Consider the following 7,767-nt stretch of genomic DNA (forward strand, 5'->3'; position numbering starts at 1 on the left):
TATTTCAGTTTTGAAGGTTAAAATACATTTGATTGTATTGTCTGTGTGTGGGGGTAGCAGATTCAGGTAGGCGTGGGTGGAGATATATGGATATAGGGAGGGGGAGGTGGAGAGGATATGGTAAAGAAAAAGAGGGGGAGGTAAGGAGAGGTGGGGGGGAGAGGAGTTTCAATTTTTAGGTTTTAAATTTTGACTGCTTTTTGCTTGTTCAGCCATGTATATGAAGTAGATCAGAGAGGGAGAGAGAGAGAGAGAGAAAGAGAGGGATATATATATATATATATATATATATATATATATATATATATATATATATATATATATATATAAAGAGAGAGAGAGAGAGAGAGAGAGAGAGATAAAGTTTTTTTAGGTGTCATGTGTTTGACAAGTACAAGGTTCCATTTAGGGTTTCGTAGTCGCTATAAGTTGACTTGTTCATTCCAGTTTACAGTGAGTTTAGGAAGTTAAGGATTAATACATACGCTAACGCACGCGCAAGTACGCATATATACATACACATACATATGTACATTTGGGTTTGTATTACTGTACACATAGATTCGAAAAAGTTGTCAAAAAAACAAATATATAACAAATAAATGTTATCAAAGGCAAGATAAGTTACTTTTCTACCAAACTGGATATAATTTTCGTGTTTTTATTCAATTTAACATGTTTATTCAGCTCGAAAAGCATACAGTGTTTACCGATGTATTGGAAAATTCAAGATGGCGGCCGATTCTCTCTTTAACACTGTAAGTTCAGGAAAAGGTGTTATAAATAATAAACTAGACAAAATACTATTAAAAACCACCGAATATATGTCAAGCTATGTCACGGTAACATATATTGAGCGAATTTCTAACAGTATTCTTACATGTTTCGCATAATTTTTAAATGTAAGATTCTAATATTTTCATCGCTTGAATGAATGTGAAACTTTCAGCGTAGCATAACTTTTATATAATTGAAAAGTAAAACTTTTTTCTTTAAAGCAGGAACAAAAAATATTTAAATTAAAAAATGGTAAAAGTTGTACAAACCTTCACGATAAGACTGTACGGATGGACAGCTGGAATAAAAAGAAAAGAAAACCAGCACTTCCTATCTTCTTCCAACTACCTGACGTCATTTTCAGACAGCCTTTTGACTTTCTGACATTTTGAGAATCCACACGTAGACGATTTCGCTTGCGTTTGCTTAAGCGAAAGTAGAATCTCTCCCTTTTGTTGGTTATTTAAGCTATTTTTTTAAAAAATACAAACAAGGTTTTTTTTTGCTTTTTTTTTTAAAGATTTAATTCAATATCTTAAGACTTTACTAATTATCTTTGAAATAGTCCCAGGAAACTAATATTTATCTTTTAAAGGATTTTTGAAATGAATTTATTTAACTTCAAAGTGTAGCTGAATTTATCAGCTTTCGAATGTCGCCGTGAAAACATTTTTTATTATTAATTTTTTTTTTATTAACGTGTACAAATATTTGTTTTCATTTTGGAAATTAACTTTAGGCTTTAATCTTTTAAATACAATAAAAAAAGTAGTCGAAAACCGACAAAAAATATGATTAACTGGCTTTCAAAACTATGCCCCCAATCTTTTTTCCGCTGTTTTTGCTCGTGCTTATTAAAAAAGATTTTTTTTTCGTTGTTAACTATACTACACTTTCGACTAATGCACATTTGTGTGGCAAGAGTTGCGCACTCTCCAACCACGCCTCTTCTTATTCAACATTGCTGCATACCAGTGGCAAGTGTATGTACAGGACGACTGGAAACAATGTCGAGATAAGCGGAAAGCACATACAGCGCCTAGAATTCCCAAATGGCCACCCATCTGATACTAACCAGGCTCAACGTTGCTTAACTTTGGTGATCTGATGAGAACCGGTGTGTCAACGCGATTATGCTGTATTATATATATAAGAGCTAGGTACCTCCAAGGATGTTGCCACGTCTGTGCAGGAACTGCTAGAAATACCTTATCCTATCTTGACAGAGTTCAAAATAGACTTTGTAGCCTAGTGGGGAATGCTCTTTTCTCTTCACTACAATCTCTTTCCCACAGAAGAGACGTTGCGAGCCTGTCTCTGCTTTATCTATGTGCTAAGTAGCAAAATTTATGGCTGCCTATAAACATTATTTTGCGCAAAAATTTCCTCTGATGATATGTACTATTCATTGAAAATGCATGCATTAAGAAAAAAAAAACTTTACATGTTTGTATTCCTTGTCGAATAATAAATTTGTCGTAAATTGTTTATTCATATTATTGCTCTACATAGTATATTGAGCTTTTTTTTATCTGGCTGGGATTGTCTTATAAATATTGATACTAACATTTATATGGACTTTAATTTTACAATATTATACAAGCTGTAATCTGAAAGTATTTCGAAATTATATATATATATATATATATATATATATATATATATATATATATATATATAGGGCTCCTTCAGACTATGGATACTCACGAAAGGGCGGGTGCATACGCGTGGAATTTTTGTAGCAGGAGCAACCACCCCTCTCCTGACTCGATATTAAGTACAAGTAGCAAGTGAAGGACAAGACGACTGGAAACAATGTCGAGAAACTCGGAGAGCACATACAGCGCCTAGAAGTCCCAAATGGTCACCCATCTGGTACTAACCAGGCTCAACGTTGCTTAACTTCGGTGATCTGATGAGAACCGGTGTGTCAACGGGATTATGCCATATAGATAACACATATATATTATGGATTCTCCCGTCGATTTCAACGCATCAGCTTCCGCCACAACAACTAAGTTGCCTGGAAATCCATACAGGTGATTTTTTTAAATAGCAGTGAAGGCTTTGTGTAGAACCAACCACACTTTTTGGTATTACTTTATTTCATTATTTTTTGGCACTTTTACAATATTCGGGCGAGCGCCATGTTTTTGCTTTGTTTACCGTTTCACTAAATTGTCGCCAGGTGGCGTTTTTGGATCAAAGCAAAGAACAGAGGATGAGAATTCGTCTTTTGGGGAATTTTCAATCCCCATGTGCCACAAATGTACTTAAAAAAAAAAAAAAATCCAATGTCGCTTTAATTCGAAAAAAAAATGTTTCATTTAAATTATTAATTTGTTGTTGACCCTTCAAAGTTGCTTTCATTTGAAAAATGTTTCGTTAAAATTATTTATTTGTTCGAAAAAACAAAACAAACAAAAAAACAAAACAAAAAACTATTTATTTTATAAAAAATCCAATGTTGCTTTAATTCAAAAATTGTTTTATTGGAATTATATTTTTTTATGCAGACTTTTCAAATAAATGTTTTTACAATTATCGATGCCTCCGTTCAGTCTCGAAAGACAAAAAATACCCCCTATAGGGGTAGATGCGCATGTAATTGTGAGGCAAGGGTTGCGCAATCTCCAACTACACCTCTCCTGAATTGGCACTGTTTGCCAATTCAGAAATTTGGCAAGAAGAAATCCAGGACGACCGGAAACAATGCCGAGATAAGCGGAGAGCACATACAGCACCTGGTATCCCAAATGGTCACCCATTTAATACTGACCAGGTTCAACGTTGCTTAACTTCGGTGATCCTGCGGGAGCCGGTGTATCAACATGATTATGCCGTTACAATTATATACTAATACATTTTTATACAATAAATGTTTTGGTTTTCAAATATTTTTGTATTCGGAAAAAAAACTTGTTTGTTATTTATTTGACCAAGAAGAAATTGAAGTTATTGCCCCCTAATAATGGCGCTCGCCCAAATACTGCAGAAGTGCCATTTTCTCGCGATGCCAGATTGGGTAAAAGAAGAAAGAAATTAATTTTTTTTGAACATCCTGAATCGTGGTTCAGATGAAGGAAGGACTTAATGACGATATTGCCCTCATTTCTCCTATTTTTTTTTTTTTTTTAATTTTAGTTTTCATTGTTCAAAACAGAATTGAGAAAGACTTAGTCATCGTCTAAATGCGTTTGAGAAAAAACAAAAATAATATTGACCCAATTAATGGCGACGACACTCATCCCAAAAGGATTCCAATTTTTCCTGAACCTTAACCACGCGAACACCGGAATGTGAAATTATTATTTTTTTTTTGTTTGTCCTTGTCAAGATAGTCGACAGATCGATTTTTTTTTATTCTTGTCTAGATTTAGACCTATAAAATAATTTTTTTTTCAAGCAAAATCTTTATGATGTACATATATATCACTGCACGAAGATGTCATATTCCAAAAATACGTAAATCGATCAAGTATTTTTTTTTTATTTAAGAAAATCAAATTTGATGATACATTTTATCGAAGGATTAGTGCGCTGCCATCTTAATTTTAAATGATAACCCGGCGACACCTTTCAGGAATGTAAGATCAACAAGGGCAGATAATCGATAAATCCTTAAATATTACCACTTTTATATGTTTTCGGGGCGGTGGCTGAAAACGAAAATAACGTAGAAAATAGTAATTCATCCAAAATTACGAAAATTCATCTAGTAGAAAGTTATTTTTGCGAAAAATGGGGGGAAATTGCATTTTCCTTAGTTGTGAACACCTTGAAGATTGCGAATACAGGGGGCATACTTATCTCCCTTTTCGACACTAATAACTGATGTACTGTTTTAGCGATAAACTTTTTTTTCTCTTTTTTTTTTCTTTACTAAAAACACAATAGTAGTTGTTCTGCACGATGAATTTTCGAAACTTTGGAATATATTACTATTCTCGACACGATAATTAAGCAATAACTGTTGTTTTTGCTTAAAACGACATATTAAAAACACATCGATATGTCGAGTCTATCTTACATGGTACCTTGTTTTTTTTTTCAAGTGATGACTGAACGAAAGGTTCACCACAATCAGAATACCTTAAGCTAGTAGAGATACCCAGCGTCGCCCGGGATATAGAAGGAAAGTAACTATAAAATGAAAAGGTGTGTTTCTTAAACAGATGTGTCGTGTCATATATTACACAGCGGTCCTACTGACGAATAGAGACGTCAGAGCATTGCATTTGCTCTAAGCCATCAAGCAAATACTACGCTAACGCTCGCTGCATAGGATCCAATCACTAGCAGTGTCAGAAATTTCGTGAAAACTTTTGAATAATTTCACCCGATCTCTTTCGAAGCTTATAACTCCTCGAAAAATGTAATTCAAGCCCTAATTTTTTTTCAATTGAAGGAGCAAGGACCAAGGTTTCATAAAAAAACAAAAAATAAAATAAACAAACAACGTGTTTTTTTTGTTTTTTTTTTAAAGGTTTAAAACTTCGAACTTTACAGGTAAATTTCTAAAAGTCACTACTTTTTTGTTTTGTTTTAAATTTGAATATATTATTTATTGATCTTTTATCTTCATTTGTGATATATAAAACTTTGGTACATGGATTAATTATTTACTTTTTAATAGACATTTGAAAATGGGGGGGGGGCGTGAATAAATAAAAAAAACGTTTGTCTAAAATATTATATTCAGTTTATTGGAAAGAGCATAAAATTTCACATTGCCCCTGAAAATATCGTAAAAATAGAATCAATAGAAAAATTTTGATAGATTTTTAAAGTTTAAAAATTGAAAAATACTGAACTCGTAACATTCAATTAATTTCATTACTGTTTTTAAAAAAAAATAAAAAAAAATATTTCTATTACTTTTAAAACAACTTTAATAGTTTATTTTGGAAGTATAATCCATAAAGAAAATAAACAACCCACCTTTAAAAGAGAAATTACGAGTTTTTTTATTTTTTTATTTTTTATTTGCAGTTTCGTGTTAGAGGTGTCAAAAATTCCTACAAAAATTCTGATACACCTATCCAATCTCTCTCCATCGCCGACATTAAGGATGTCTTCTATGATAGTGTTCCTTTGAGATTGCGCGCGCGCGCACACACACACACACACACACACACACACACACACACACACACACACAGAGGCTGATGAGTGCAAACCTGTCAAAACTGAGGTCGCCGGAGGTGAATAGATCAAGTAGTTGACCTCACAGCTGCCGGGGTTAAACACCTGAAAGAGAACAGGTCGATATAAACAAGAGAGATAAAAGAGAAGGGAATAAAAAAGCGCGGTAGCCACGAGCCTTCGTCTCTGCTCTGTGTCGCTGAAATCTGCCCACCTCCCACTCCCCCCGTCTGTCTTCCAACACAAAGCAAGGAATGAAAGAGAATTTTATGTTTTTCTAACAAACGATTTTGTTGTTGCGAGTTCTTTTTTCTTGGTTGACGAGAAGCTGCTGTTCCTATTTACAATGCCTCCCCACGGGACAGAGTTAGACACCAGGGTCGTTTTTTAACGTGGAGAAAAGGAACAAAAATAAAAATTGTCTCAGCCGTGAAGGATTTCTCCTCCACTGACAGAGAACAAGAAATTGAAGCGCAGCATCTGAAAAACAGATATTACACTTGGAGGTATTTATTTGCTCCCTCACTGAGCAAATTAGGCACAAGGCCGATTTTTAAAGTGAGGAGTGAAGGTGAAATGGGGACCAACTCCCCAGTGAGTAGGGGAGCTGGATAGTGACAAGTGGTATGAAGGGTTTCCCCTACATTGACCAAGGTCTTATATGTGGGGTTTCCCCCACATATGGTCTTTGCTTGCAGTATCTGCCGGAACAGATACTACACTTTGATGCCGGCCCGAAGGCCAAGTATTTATTTGCTCCCCCACCGAGCAAATTAATGTCAGGAGTGAAGGAGAAATGGGGACCAACCCCCCAGGGAGTAGGGGAGCTGGATAGTGACAATTGATATGAAGGGTTGCCCCTACATTGACCAAGGTCTTATATGTGGGGTTGCCCCCACATATGGTCTTTGCTGCAGTATCTGCCGGACAGATACTACACTTTGAGGTATTTATTTGCTCCCCCACAGAGCAAATTAGGCACAAGGCCGATTTTTAAAGTGAGGAGTGAAGGGGAAATGGGGACCAACTCCCCGGGGAGTAGGGGAGCTGGATAGTGACAATTGGTATGAAGGGTTTCCCCTACATTGACCAAGGTCTTATCTGTGGTGTCGCCCCCACATATGGTCTTTGCTTACAGTATCTGCCGGAACAGATGGTATTTATTTGCTCCCCCACCGAGCAAATTAGGCACAAGGCCAATTTTTAATGTGAGGAGTGAAGGGAGGGGGAAGGGAAAAAGGGGACCAGCTCCCGAGAGGTGGGAAATGGGAGCTGGTTAATAGTCAGGCATGTGGGGTTGCCCCCACATCCGGTCTTTGCTAGTCATAGCTAGTCATAGCCAGTCATAGCTTGCAGTATCTGCCGGAACAGATGGTATTTATTTGCTCCCCCACCGAGCAAATTAGGCACAAGGCCGATTTTTAATGTGAGGAGTGAAGGGAGGGGGAAGGGAAAAAGGGGACCAGCTCCCGAGAGGTGGGAAATGGGAGCTGGTTAATGGTCAGGCATGTGGGGTTGCCCCCACATCTGGTCTTTGCTAGTCATAGCTAGTCATAGCTAGTCATAGCTTGCAGCATCTGCCGGAACAGATGGTATTTATTTGCTCCCCCACTGAGCAAATTAGGCACAAGGCCGATTTTTAAAGTGAGGAGTGAAGGGGAAATGGGGACCAACTCCCCGGGGAGTAGGGGAGTTGGATAGTGACAATTAGTATGAAGGGTTGCCCCTACATTGACCAAGGTCTTATATGTGGAGTTGCCCCCACATATGGTCTTTGCTTGCAGTATCTGCCGGAACAGATGGTATTTATTTGCTCCCCCACCGAGCAAATTAGGCACAAGGCCG

The 7,767-nt window shown here is 36.6% G+C and overlaps 2 pseudogenes; both read right to left on the reverse strand.

Annotated features, from left to right (window-relative positions):
• Positions 1–1,804: 1,804 nt before the first annotated feature.
• On the reverse strand, positions 1,805–1,921 carry LOC145267225 (5S ribosomal RNA; annotated as a pseudogene).
• A 691-nt stretch (positions 1,922–2,612) lies between these two features.
• LOC145267396 (5S ribosomal RNA) lies at positions 2,613–2,729 on the reverse strand (annotated as a pseudogene).
• Between the last annotated feature and the right edge of the window lie 5,038 nt (positions 2,730–7,767).

The sequence above is a fragment of the Euprymna scolopes genome, chromosome 42 (genome assembly GCF_053919585.1).
Source record: "Euprymna scolopes isolate OS-2025 chromosome 42, ASM5391958v1, whole genome shotgun sequence".
NCBI lineage: Eukaryota > Metazoa > Mollusca > Cephalopoda > Sepiida > Sepiolidae > Euprymna > Euprymna scolopes.